The sequence below is a fragment of the Schistocerca serialis genome, chromosome 12, assembly GCF_023864345.2.
Source record: "Schistocerca serialis cubense isolate TAMUIC-IGC-003099 chromosome 12, iqSchSeri2.2, whole genome shotgun sequence".
Lineage (NCBI taxonomy): Eukaryota > Metazoa > Arthropoda > Insecta > Orthoptera > Acrididae > Schistocerca > Schistocerca serialis.
In genome coordinates this window covers 90,441,838-90,455,211 of record NC_064649.1, presented here as the reverse complement: position 1 = coordinate 90,455,211, position 13,374 = coordinate 90,441,838, and the positions used below count along the sequence as shown (strand labels likewise).

The 13,374-nt window shown below is 46.6% G+C and overlaps 1 protein-coding gene across 3 annotated transcripts in view; it reads left to right on the top strand.

Annotated features, from left to right (window-relative positions):
- LOC126428280 (multiple epidermal growth factor-like domains protein 11) overlaps positions 1-13,374 on the top strand; it is a 111,238-nt gene that overhangs the window by 81,806 nt on the left and 16,058 nt on the right. The window lies entirely within an intron of this gene.

Below are 13,374 nucleotides of genomic sequence, written 5' to 3'. Positions count from 1 at the left end.
CAGCTTGCGACGTCGTCATGTATACCTGAACTATCGTTGTCGGTGTTGGTCTGCTGTCGATTCTGATTAGAACAACCCGGTCACTGAACTGTTCACAGTAACACACCCTCTGCCCTACCTTCCTATTCATAACGAATCCTACACCTGTTATACCATTTTCTGCTGCAGTTGGTATTACCCGATACTCATCTGACCAGAAATCCTTGTCTTCCTTCCACTTTACTTCACTGACCCCTACTATATCTAGATTGAGCCTTTGCATTTCCATTTTCAGATTTTCTAGTTTCCCTACCACGTTCAAGCTTCTGACATTCCACGCCCCGACTCGTAGAACGTTATCCTTTCGTAGATTATTCAATCTTTTTCTCATGGTAACCTCCCCCTTGGCAGTCCCCTCCCGGAGATCCGAATGGGGGACTATTCCGGAATCTTTTGCCAATGGAGAGATCATCATGACACTTCTTCAAATACAGGCCACATGTCCTGTGGATACACGTTACGTGTCTTTAATGCAGTGGTTTCCATTGCCTTCTGCATCCTCATGTCGTTGATCGTTGCTGATTCTTCCGCCTTTAGGGGCAATTTCCCCCCCCCCCCCCTTCCGCCCCCCCCCCCTTTCCTTGGACAAGAGAGTGCCCTGAACTTCTATCCGCTCCTCCGCCCTCTTTGACAAGACCGTTGGCAGAATGAGGCTGACTTCTTATGCCGGAAGTCTTCGGCCGCCAATGCTGATTATTTATCAAAATTTAGGCAGTGGCGGGGATCGAAGCCGGGACCGAAGACGTTTTTTGATTATGAATCAAAGACGCTACCCCATGACAATCGTGTATAAAACGAGCTGTAATGAGAGAGAGAATCAGATGCGCCAGCAGTCGCAGCATGTCGACGTTACCTGAAAAGGCGCTTTTAGTGAAGCTGTAATATCAGAATGAGGAATGTGCTACTTCAGCGTTACGATCCTATCGCCATAGGAAGGGGATTCCAACGGGTAAAGGTCCGTTGACAAATGCAGCTTTGGAGAGAAGTTCGAAACTACGGGTTGTTTAGACGATAGCCGCGTGGGATTAGCCTAGCGGTCTAAGGCGCTGCAGTCATGGACTGTGCGGCTGATCCCGGCGCAGGTTCGAGTCTTCCCTTGGGCATGGGTGTGTGTGTTTGTCCTTAGGATAATTTAGGTTAAGTAGTGTGTAAGCTTAGGGACTGATGACCTTAGCAGTTAAGTCCCATAAGATTTCACACACATTTGAATTTTAGACGATAGACCCCGTAGTGGCCGACCGAGCACAACGCGTAATGCTGCTGAGACAGTTCAGGAAGAAATGGAGACTGTAGCGGGTTCGTCTATGCACGGGGAAGTCAGCGCTCGTGCAGTCGCACGTCGCACCGGCATTCCCTACACTACTGTTCGGTTGGCACTTAGGCGTATCCTCCGATGCTATCCGTACAAAATCCATCGGCATCATGAACTGTTACCTGGCGATTTAGTGAAGCGGAGGGCATTTGCGGTGTGGGCGTTTCAAAAGATGGCGGAAGATGACGATTGGTTGAGTAACGTGTTGTGGACCGACGAAGCTCATTTCACGCCCCGAGGGTCTGTCAACGCCCACAACTGCAGAATTTGGGCTGCCGAAAATCCTAGAACTGTCTTGGAAACTCCAGTGCACGACGAGAAAGTCACGGTATGGATTAGATTTACCACGTCTACCGTTATCGGGCCTTTTTTCTTCGAGGAAATGCGTGATTCTGGTTTTGTAACTGCTACCGTGACGGGTGAGAGGTACGCCGATATGTTACAGATCACATCATCCCCAGCCTGGCTGATAAACACCTGCTGGAACGTACGATGTTTATGCAGGGTGACGCTCCACCACATATTGCTAGATACGTGAAAGATCTCTTGCCCGCGTCGTTTGGTGATGATCGTGTGCTCAGCCGCCACTTTCGTCATGCTTGGCCTCCCAGGTCCCCAGACCTCAGTCCGTGCGATTATAGACTTAGGCGTTACCTGTAGTCGCAAGTGCATCGTGGGCTACCGACATCTCTAGGGATGCTGAAAGACGACATCCGACGCCAATGCCTCACCATAACTCCGGACGTGCTTTACAGTGCTGTTCACAACATTATTCCTCGACTACAGCTATTGTTGACAAATGATGGTGGAAATATTGAGCATTTCCTGTAAAGAACATCATCTTTGCTTTGTCTTACTTTGTTATGCTAATTATTGCTATTCTGATCAGATGAAGCGCCATCTGTCGGACATTTTTTGAACTTTTGTATTTTTTTTTGGTTCTAGTCAACAATTTGTACCTCTCTATCTACATTATTCCGTGATTTATTCAAATTTATACTGACTTTTTGATCAGCCGGTATATATACATGGCGCCGGCCCACCGCCGGTCAGTACATCATCGCACCTGATGATGGCAACGTAGTCGGTTGCCGAAATATTGTGTCCTATGCACACTCATACCACGCTGTTCACCCGAGATTTATTTCGTCAGAGCGAGAATGTTTACCAACATATTACGGCGTGGCAACTGGTCGCTTCCTGGTATTATCCGACCATGTTGTCTTTGCACTTCTCCTCCCGTTATCGTTATCGTAAACATGAGGTGGCGTTACAGTAAACAAGTGCATTGGTTACTAAGGAAAGCGCATAGCGTTGTAAATGATTTCAAGACAATAAATGCACAACTATTAAGTGGTTCAACGTGTCCTCGTGAAATATCACGATGAAAACTCGAGATAAGCCAACCGAATAGCCCTCACTCCCAAGTGCAATAATATTGTAAGAAGATGACATGTCCGAAAGAACAGATGCCATCTTCATATCGTTTAAGGCTAACCGGCTGATGACCTGCTTCAGTGCGGATGTACACGATTTGCCTATGAACTCTTACGGGACTTGGTGCGTGCCGCGTGTAATGGGTATAATGGTAGGGACACTACGGATGTAGTGTGTAGACTATAAGTTGAGAATGTGGACCTCACGGGAAGCGTGCCGGTGAGAAATCACTGCAGTCGCACTATCCTCAGTGCCCTCAGTGGCTCAGATGGATAGAGCGTCTGCCGTGTAAGCAGGAGATCCAGAGTTCGAGCCCCGATCGGGTCAGACATTTTCAACTGTCCCCGTTGATGTATATCAACACCCGTCAGCAGCTAATGGTATTGATTTAATTGTAATTTCAATAATATTGTGGTCGAGTAATAGTTGTTTATTATTCCTTGCACTCCGTAGGTGGGTTTTTATTTCATATATGGCGGGGAGCTGACATCCGTTTTCTCTATAAAAGTTACTTTCGATCTTGAGCACCGCGTCCCAGCTCCCACGCTCCAACCGCGGCCATCGTCTGCCTCTGCACAGGTTGCCTTGTAGCGCCAGAGAGCTCAGAACTAAGTCACTAGATATTACTCAAAGGCATCTTTACCGGAGAAAACCATGACAAGAGCCTGTCGCTATTTTATCACTACAACGGTAGTGTTTTTGTTATAATAACGGCCGATTATGCTATACCGATAATGGTATATTACGATTAAAAGGTGTATAATGCTTGTGTGTATTCACTATCCTACCAGACCACTATACAGTTTGTATCAGTCACGAACTTTCGAAGGTGCATAAAGTGCATGCGCATTCAGCAGACAATTTGCCGGTGTTCACTACTATTCGCTTGTATCTGTGAACAAGCGTTTCCATAGGAGAGAACGGAAGACAACATTATTCTTCTTCGGCAGCGTGTTGAGGACACTGCGCAGCTGCCTTTCCTGGTCAAATACATCAGTACAACCTGCATGTTTGTCTAGCTTCTGCGTTGTTTTCGTAAAAGTCGATGCAACACCTTCTGTATCCGAATGGGATGGAAAGCCGTAGATGGGCCGGCCGCGGTGGTCTAGCGGTTCCAGGCGCGCAGTCCGGAACCGCGCGACTGCTACGGTCGCAGGTTCGAATCCTGCCTCGGGCATGGACGTGTGTGATGTCCTTAGGTTAGTTAGGTTTAAGTAGTTCTAAGTTCTAGGGGACTGATGACCACAGATGTTAAGTCCCATAGTGCTCAGAGCCATTTGAACCATTTTGAAAGCGGTAGATGTGCTGTACATGTACAGACAAACAATTTCAAAAACACTGGAGAATTTATTCAAGGGAAAAAGCTTCTCATGTTGAGCAAGTCAATAACGCGTTGGTCTGCGACCGGCCCTTACGCAAGCAGTTAGTCGGCTTGGCTGCCACATCTTAGGCATTTCTTTTTTTTTCTCTCTCACTTTTTTTTTTTTTTTTTTTTTTTTTTTTTTTTTTTTTTTTTTAGTACTTCATTGATACAACACAAGATAGTAGTACAATTGAAAAGAAATATTATGATACAAACGATTCATAAACAACAACATTGGTTACACACAATAACCCGTCACCTTATTTAATTAGTGGGTCATTTTATCATACATATCAAAGCAGCTTATACTAATTGGTTAATGGCACTGCCTATGGACAGGGTAGATCTTACTTGTTAATTACACTGGGTTATTCTAAGACTAATCTACCCTGCAGCGTTACAGGTGTGCCAGATGATATACAAACCTACTATTAAGGCCTGCTCAATGAGCTAATCCCAGTGATCGTGTCGCTGGCACTGGGCTGGCCATCTACTTGAAAATCGCTGCAGTCCCTACCTATGTTACTAATGTTAGTGTTCTAATTTTACATTATTATAGCGTAACTACTTTCTAAGGAATCTAGTGCATAATGTCAAGTCCGGGAATGATACACCTGCCCTCCTAGTCCTGCAGCGCGGTGGATTCCGGTCGTGAAGCGGCCGACCAGTTCCGCGCTCGGCGGCATTTGCAGGTGTACCTTTGTCGTCATCGGGTTATCTTTGGTCTCTAACCATGTTGGTCTCTAATAAAATCCCTCCTGATCTTTTGGGATATTTCACAAGCCGAACTGTTTAGGACATTAAAGGTCTCGGCACGTCGTATTAGTGCATGTGTATCTGTGTTCGGTGATTGGTTCCTGAGTTCGAGCGCCACATCGTCGTATAACGTGCAGTCATAGACGACATGTTCGGGTGTTCCGTCCGGAGCACCACAGTCGCACGCTGGTGTTAAACGGCTCTGAGCACTATGGGACTTAACATCTGTGGTCATCAGTCCCCTAGAACTTAGAACTACTTAAACCTAACTAACCTAAGGACAGCACACAACACCCAGCCATCACGAGGCAGAGAAAATCTCTGACCCCGCCGGGAATCGAACCCGGGAACCCGGGCGTGGGAAGCGAGAACGCTACCGCACGACCACGAGATGCGGGCACGCTGGTGTTGCCCGTTTTCCAAATCGACATAGATATGTTGGATACGGCCCATGTCCTGTAAGAAAGTGCAGCAGACCCCTGCTCGGCTCAAAGTAGCTCATCTGTAGCCTTTCCCTGATGTTTGACAGTAGTTGGTATACCCTTCTTCCCGTTTCCTCATTTCCCCATTGCTGTTGCCATAACTCTTCGCCCCTTCTCCTAATTGCATATTTATCCCCTACTTGTACCCCCATGATTTCCTTAGTCTTTTCTATTATCCCCTTGGATATCAAACACCACGCTCCCTGTTCTCGGAATTTTATATCCGAGGTCTTCAGCTTGTACTAGAATTGTCTTCAGCGATGAGTTTCGTTTCTAACTGAGCCCCAATGACCAGGAAAGACGTGCGTGGAGACGTCCCGGACAGCGATGTGATATCAACCAGACTGTGTCCCCCCCCCCCCCCTACCACTCCCCCCCCCCTCCCATACGACCTGACAATCAGAAGTGCCATTTCGTTTCATACTAGGACCCCTTTGGTTCCCGTCCGCGGTACCCTTATACCACAGCGATTCGTTGACAATATTCTACGTCCCCTTTTGTTGTCCTTTGTGCAAGCCAGTTTGGGCTTACATTTCAACAAGATAATGCCCGCCCACACACGGCGGGGGTTTCTACTGTTCGTCTTCGTGCTTACCAAACCCTACCTTGGCCAGTAAGGTTGCCGCATCTCTCCTCAATTGAGAACGTTTGGATCATTATAGACAGGGCCCTCCAACAACTCTATCAGTCAACGTCAAGCAGAATAACTGCTTGCATCAGGGACATAAGTGGACCAACGCGTTATTGACTTGCTTAATTCGTGACGCTCTTTCCCCTGAATAAATCTTGCAGATTTTCTGAACTTGTAAACATTTGTTGGTCTAAATGATAATTAATTGAACCCCTGAGCTGCCGCCAGGTGTTGCTGATATACACTCCTGGAAATGGAAAAAAGAACACATTGATACCGGTGTGTCAGACCCACCATACTTGCTCCGGACACTGCGAGAGGGCTGTACAAGCAATGATCACACGCACGGCACAGCGGACACACCAGGAACCGCGGTGTTGGCCGTCGAATGGCGCTAGCTGAGCAGCATTTGTGCACCGCCGCCGTCAGTGTCAGCCAGTTTGCCGTGGCATACGGAGCTCCATCGCAGTCTTTGGTAGCATGCCGCGACAGCGTGGACGTGAACCGTATGTGCAGTTGACGGACTTTGAGCGAGGGCGTATAGTGGGCATGCGGGAGGCCGGGTGGACGTACCGCCGAATTGCTCAACACGTGGGGCGTGAGGTCTCCACAGTACATCGATGTTGTCGCCAGTGGTCGGCGGAAGGTGCACGTGCCCGTCGACCTGGGACCGGACCGCAGCGACGCACGGATGCACGCAAAGACCGTAGGATCCTACGCAGTGCCGTAGGGGACCGCACCGCCACTTCCCAGCAAATTAGGGACACTGTTGCTCCTGGGGTATCGGCGAGGACCATTCGCAATCGTCTCCATGAAGCTGGGCTACGGTCCCGCACACGCCCCAACATCGTGCAGCCCGACTCCAGTGGTGTCGCGACAGGCGTGATTGGAGGGACGAATGGAGACGTGTCGTCTTCAGCGATGAGAGTCGCTTCTGCCTTGGTGCCAATGATGGTCGTATGCATGTTTGGCGCCGTGCAGGTGAGCGCCACAATCAGGACTGCATACGACCGAGGCACACAGGGCCAACACCCGGCATCATGGTGTGGGGAGCGATCTCCTACACTGGCCGTACACCACTGGTGATCGTCGAGGGGACACTGAATAGTGCACGGTACATCCAAACCGTCATCGAACCCATCGTTCTACCATTCCTAGACCGGCAAGGGAACTTGCTGTTCCAACAGGACAATGCACGTCCGCATGTATCCCGTGCCACCCAACGTGCTCTAGAAGGTGTAAGTCAACTACCCTGGCCAGCAAGATCTCCGGATCTGTCCCCCATTGAGCATGTTTGGGACTGGATGAAGCGTCGTCTCACGCGGTCTGCACGTCCAGCACGAACGCTGGTCCAACTGAGGCGCCAGGTGGAAATGGCATGGCAAGCCGTTCCACAGGACTACATCCAGCATCTCTACGATCGTCTCCATGGGAGAATAGCAGCCTGCATTGCTGCGAAAGGTGGATATACACTGTACTAGTGCCGACATTGTGCATGCTCTGTTGCCTGTGTCTGTGTGCCTGTGGTTCTGTCAGTGTGATCATGTGATGTATCTGACCCCAGCAATGTGTCAATAAAGTTTCCCCTTCCTGGGACAATGAATTCACGGTGTTCTTATTTCAATTTCCAGGAGTGTACATCTACGGAGAAAGATGAAAATGTGTGCCCCGACCGGGACTCGAACCGGGGATCTCCTGCTTACATGGCAGACGCTCTATCCATCTGAGCCACGGAGGACACAAATCTCACAGCAGAGATCAGTGCTGGTGTGGGCACAATTGTTTCAAAGGACACTGTTCGGCAGACACTGCCTACCATGCTGCTCCGCATGTTAACACAGTCAGTCAGTCAGTCACCACAGCACTGGGTAGAAGATCATTGTCAACATAACTTGCATCAACTAAACAGATGAATTTCAGCTGTCCCCATCGAGCCAGCCGGAGTGGCCAAGCGGTTTTAGGCCCTACAGTCTGGAACCGCGCGACCGCTACGGTTGCAGGTTCGAATCCTGCCTCGGTCATGGATGTGTGTGATGTCCTTAGGTTAGTTAGGTTGAAGTAGTTCTGTTCTAGGGGACTGATGACCGCAGAAGTTGTCCCATATTGCTCAGAGCCATTTGAGCCATTTGTCCCCATCGAGGTTTATCAACCACACCTGGCGGCAGCTAAGGGTTTCAATTAATTATCATTTATTCTAGAGAAGCTGCTCGCTCATCAATGGTACCTGTTCTTTTGAAAACAATTACTATCTTCATACATTTGTTAGTCTGTACATCTACAGCGCATCTAGCGATTTCCGTTTCATCCGTGTGGTTAGTGTTTTCTTTTATTGTTTTAAATATATTTTCAGGCACACATTGCTTGTGCCATTTCCATATTTCTGTCCAAGCCTTGTGGGATGTGTCTTGTACAAAAGAAAAAAAATGGTTAAAATGGCTCTAAGCACTATGGGACTTTACTTCTGAGGTCATCAGTCCCCTAGAACTTAGAACTACTTAAACTTAACTAACGTAAGGACGTCACACACATCCTTGCCCCAGGCAGGATTCGAACCTGCGACTGTAGCGGTCGCGCGTTTTCCAGACTGTAGCGCCTAGTAGCGCTCGGCCACCCCGGCCGGCTGTAAAAAACAATCTTTCTTGTGATTCTCCTGGTGCGATTTAAGGAAACTGGAAGAAATCAAAGTGTGAATGTCCAGACACGTATTTAAACCGCTCTCCTTCCGAATACTCGTCCAGTGCTACCCACTAGAAAGCGCGAACGCCTCAGCCTGCAATTTGCCACAGGCGTACTGTACGTAGCGTTTTTGGATGAGTCCGTGTCAACTCACCCTCCAATGAGGTAAGCGTTAGACGCTACCATAGAGAATGCAGTCGGGCAGTTTGCATTGTTAAGCGGCATGGGGGACAAAGTGTAACTGTCTGGGCCCTTATTGGCTGTAACGCCTCCGACGTTCTGAAAGCAATTTCAACAGCATCTGCTACATCAGGAAGGTTTAGAACCCGAAAAAGTGTCCTTTACGCAACCAGCTCCTCGTACCCAATTTCAATAGGACAATGCCAGACCCCATGTAGCGAAGAGTACCACCGCTTTTCTGGCGTGCAAGTTTACCGTGACGTCCATTGTGTTGTCGTATTGTAAGGCAGCACGATATTGTATCGTTTGTATATGTATACGCGTATGTCGTCGTTATCGTCTCTTCTTTCCCTCGTCGACATCAGAGCAAGAGAAATGTTTATGTTTGTGTTTACCTATTTGCTGTCGACAACACACAACTACACGGCCACGTTATCACCTGAATAGCTAGCTTAATATAGTATAAAGACAGTGGGTTTCGATGCAGCGTTATTTAATGTAATACACTACTGGCCACTAAAATTGCTACACCAAGAAGAAATACAGACGATAAACGGGTATTCATTGGACAAATATATTATACTAGAACTAACTTGTGATTACATTTTCACGCAATTTGGGTGCATAGATCCTGAGAAATCAGTACCCAGAACAACCACCTCTGGCCGTAATAACGGCCTTGATACGCCTGGGCATTGATTCAAACAGAGCTTGGATGGCGTGTACAGGTACAGCTGCCCGTGCAGCTTCAGCACGATACCACAGTTCATCAAGAGTAGTGACTGGCGTATTGTGACGAGCCAGTTGCTCGGCCACCATTGACCAGACGTTTTCAGTTGGTGAGAGATCTGGAGAATGTGCTGCCAAGGGCAGCAGTCGAACATTTTCTGTATCCAGAAACATACGGTCGTGCATTATCCTGCTGAAATGTAGGGTTTCGCAGGGATCGAATGAAGGGTAGAGCCAAGGGTCGCAACACATCTGAAATGTAACGTCCAATGCTCAAAGTGCCGTCAATGCGAACAAGAGGTGACCGAGACATGTAACCAATGGCACCCCATACCATCACGCTCGGTGATACGCCAGTGTGGCGATGACGAATACTCGCTTCCAATGTGCGTTCACTGCGCTGTCGCCAAACACGGATGCGACCATCATGATGCTGTAAACAGAACCTGGATTAATCCGAAAAAATTACGTTTTGCCATTGGTGCACCCAGGTTCGTCGTCGATTACGTCATCGCAGGCGCTCCTGTCTGTGATGCAGCGTCAAGGGTAACCGCAGCCACGGTCTCCGAGCTGATAGTCCATGCTGCTGCAAACGACGTCGAACTGTTCGTGCAGGTCGTTGTTGTCTTGCAAACGTCCCCATCTGTTGACTCAGGGGTCGAGACATGGCTGCACGATTCGTTACAGCCCTGCGGATAAGATGCCTGTCATCTCGACTGCTAGTGATACGAGGCCGTTGTGATGCAGCAAGGCGTTACGTATTACCCTCCTGAACCCACCGATTCCATATTGTGCTAACAGTCATTGGATCTCGACCATCGCGAGCAGTAATGTCGCGATACGATAAACCGCAATCGCGAAAAGCTACAATCCGACCTTTATCAAAGTCGGAAACGTGATGGTACGCATTTCTCCTCCTTACGCGAGGCATCACATCAACGTTTCACCAGGCAACGCCGGTCAACTGCTGTTTGTGTATGAGAAATCGGTTTGAAACTTTCCTCGTGTCAGCACGTTGTAGGTGTCGCCACCGGCGCCAACCTTGTGTGAATGCTCTGAAAAGCTAATTATTTGCATACCACAGCATCTTCTTCCCGCCTGTTAAATTTCGCGTCTGTAGCAATTTTAATGGCCAGTAGTGTATTATTCTTCACTTAATCTTTGAGACTTTAAGTACCTGCTACTCTTAATCAGGCCCAAAACTCTACTTATAACGAGAGCACTTAAGACCAGTCTGTCACAATATTAATAATAGGTAAGATTATCTAACCTCGCCACAGACATCCGGAAAAGAAGACTAAAATTTTACGGTCATATCCACAGACTCCCAACACCCAGACTCTCCCACAAAATTTTAATATACATTGAAAAATTGAAAACCATACCCTGGATATAAGAAATCAAAACAGATCTAGCAAATGCACAAATAAATTCTTCAGAAGTTATAAACAGAAATGTATACAGGCAAAAAATCAATAGTTGGAAAGTACAACCCGAGAATGAAGTTTGCAAGAGACAGGGGACAAAATGGACAGAGGAAAGAAAGAGAATTCATGGGGAAAGAATGAGAGAAGTTTGGAGAATTAAAAAATTGAATCGGAAAAGCTTTGCGTGATCCGTATGGGTCCAATCGCACATAATAATAAAAATAATAGGTAAGGCTCTACGCCACTATAAGAAAGTATCACTGTTCATGAAATAACAAAATATACGAATAAACTTCTTTATACTTTTCCTTTTTATTTAATCAAATGCTTTCAAATGTTTATTTCACGCACACAAATCATCCACACCTCGATATGGAGTGTAAACGTGTGCACGAAATATAGTACACTGTTTCTGATGATAACCATGTATGAGCTTTTGGGTTGCTAGGCTACTTCGACCACCAGGATTTATATTAGATTTTGAAAACGATCTTTCTCTCCAAACTTACTTCCTCCACAATGGCTTATCAAATATTGTACCCTTTCGCGATGATTAAGAATTAGCATAAATTGCATTTTTGCGAGTTCAAAGCAAACCATCGGCGGCGCGAAAGCAGTCTTGATACCGTGACACACTCGCGACGCTTACCACTCTGTCACGAAATTGACCTGCATATATCTACAACCAATTTCAATTTCGTAATTCGCCCTACACGATTGTGTGTAATTGAACTTCGTCAAATCAATTATTTCTGGAATAATCACTAATCTCGACACTGGCCGTCCATAAACGCACAATTAACACACTTTTTTTTTCCTAAAAGTAAACGAATAACGTCACGTCATCTACATAGTTATTAAAATATTATTCCAAATGATCTCAAACATTTATCATCATTATATTTTAACGGTAATCAGAAAAAAATATGATTTATTAGCAGAAAGTAACACATAACAGATCGCTTTGCATTGCGTCGGGACTTAATCACGCAAAACTATATAAAGAAATCCCCCAAATCTCAATTTCTCCATAGCAATTGACAGATACAAATAAGATATTCAAGACCTCCTAGATCAATCCCGACCTATAATGTTATACAAGTTCCGCCTGCGTATCTGCGATATCGTGTGTCGGCTTACTTGTTCGTTCTGATCCTAGTCCGACCACTGCCGATGCCTTGTGGAACCACCTGAAAACCATGTATTCCCAAACAGTATAACCACACCTTCTTTCATTTCCTTGCTACGACGTTCGCAGAGCTTGGCGGCTTCACACTGTACTGAATACTCACGGCCGGTGCGCATGTACAGTACTGTCATGTTCCTAATTTATTTTCTTTGTAATCACACGACTTCTTCTAGATGCACCAGTTTCCACAAATACTTATATAACTTACCTGAATACATTACGTTACAACTTGAAATTACTTGTTGATTTTTGCAAGAAAATTGATACCTATGACAGTATTCTTGTTTATCAAATTCGTTAGTCCACGTCTATATACAAGAGTGAGTCAAATGAAAACCTTAAATATTTTTTAAAATATTATTTATTGTGCACTAGTAGTACAAAGCTGTATCACTTTTCAACGTAATCTACCCCGCGCTCAATGCAAGTCCTCCGACGCTTACAAAGTGCATAAATTCATTTAGAAAAAATTTCTTTTGGTAATCCACGCAACCACTCATGCACGGCGTAGCGTTCCTCTTCATCAGAACGGAACTTCTTTGAGTGGTCCAAACATATGGAAATCACTTGGGGCAAGGTCTGGTGTGTATGGTGGATGAGGAAGACACTCAAAATGCAGGTCTGTGATTGTTTCAACTGTTGTACGGGCAGTGTGGGGCCTTGCATTGTCATGTTGCAAGAGGACACCTGCTGGCAGCAATCTACGTCGCTTTGGTTTGATTGCAGGCCACAGATAATTTTTTAAGAGATCTGCGTCTGATGCATTGGTGACAGTGGCCCTTCTAGGCATCTAATGCTCCAAAATGACACCTTTTTCGTCCTAAAGGAGAGTCAGCATAACCTTCCCTGCTGATGGTGCTGTTCGAGACTTACTTGGTTTTGGTGACGAGGAATGGCGCCATTCCTTGCTCGCTCTCTTCGTTTCCGGTTGGTGGAAGTGAACCCAGGTTTCGTCGCCAGTAACGATTCTTGCAAGGAAGCCATCACCATCTCCTTCAAAGCACCGAAGAAGTTCTTCGCAAGTATCAACACGTCGTTCTCTCATTTCAGGAGTCAGCTGCCGTGGCTCCCATCATGCAAACACTTTGTGAAACTGGAGCACATCATGCACAATGTGGTATGCTGACCCATGACTAATCTGTAAACATGCTGC